Source organism: Anarrhichthys ocellatus, unplaced genomic scaffold (genome assembly GCF_004355925.1).
Source record: "Anarrhichthys ocellatus isolate YVR2014 unplaced genomic scaffold, GSC_Weel_1.0 scaffold23, whole genome shotgun sequence".
Lineage (NCBI taxonomy): Eukaryota > Metazoa > Chordata > Actinopteri > Perciformes > Anarhichadidae > Anarrhichthys > Anarrhichthys ocellatus.
In genome coordinates, this window is record NW_022280053.1 from 3,840,451 (window position 1) to 3,841,484 (window position 1,034).

At 45.6% G+C, this 1,034-nt stretch overlaps 1 protein-coding gene across 8 annotated transcripts in view; it reads left to right on the forward strand.

The window, feature by feature from the left end:
- Positions 1 to 1,034, forward strand: part of dnm1a (dynamin 1a) — a 45,884-nt gene that overhangs the window by 38,101 nt on the left and 6,749 nt on the right. The window lies entirely within an intron of this gene.

Below are 1,034 nucleotides of genomic sequence, written 5' to 3' on the forward strand. Positions count from 1 at the left end.
CCCCCCCCCCCCCCTTCATCCTTCTCCCTTTCCAAGTCTCCTGACTGGATTTACTGGCCAGAGGAGAGGAAAATGTATGAATCAGTCCAAGGTTGCTCACTCCCAGGGAGAGGGGAAGCAAGAGAGCGAGGGAACAAGGGGAAAGAAGAGGGGGGGGGGGAGAGATGAAGAGAGAGCAAGCAAGAAAAAAGAAGGAAGAGGGAGAAGAAATACGGAGCAAACTTAGAGACGGAGGACGGGGAACTCTTTGCCCCGCAAATGATGATGCCAGCAGTCTGGGTCGACTTTATGTTTAGTTTTCTTAGTTTTTTGTATAGCGGACAGCTGGGTATACCGTGTATGTGTGTGTGTGTGTGTGTGTGTGTGTGTGTGTGTGTGTGTGTGTGAGAGTGTGAGTGAGTTTTTACATGCAGTTAGGGGATATGACCATTTGGCTGCACAGGTCATAAATCCTTTGATGAAGGAGTTTGGTCACACACACAACCCCATCTCCCTCTCGCTCTTTTTCTCTCTCACACACACACACACACACACACACACACACACACACACACACACTGGGTTGGGCAGGGCAGGCCCGTGGTTAGCTATCCAGATGGTTTTAAGGTTAGTTAGAGACTACGTTCAAAAGGTGCTGTTTGCTACCAAAGCAGTGTGTGTGTGTGTGTGTGTGTGTGCTTATCGCTGTTTAAAGAAACTCACTCACCCTGTACTATTTTTGGCTATCCTTTTTTTTTTTTTTTAAAAATACAAATTTTACTGTTGATTGTAAAACATTTACACACGCACACAAATGCATTTTGTGACAATAGACTTTGAGGAGTTGAACATGTGCGTGTGTGTGTGTGTGTGTGTGTGTGAGATAGAGAAGGTGTGAGAGTGGTGGCATGTGTTAGACTCTTTGATTCATAAATAGTTGGATGTCTGGATATCATATGTTGTGTGCACATTTACAAGTACAAGAGATTTCTACACTGGAACGCGGTTTCTCTCTCTCTCTCTCTCTCTCTCTCTCTCTCTCTCTCTCTCTCTCT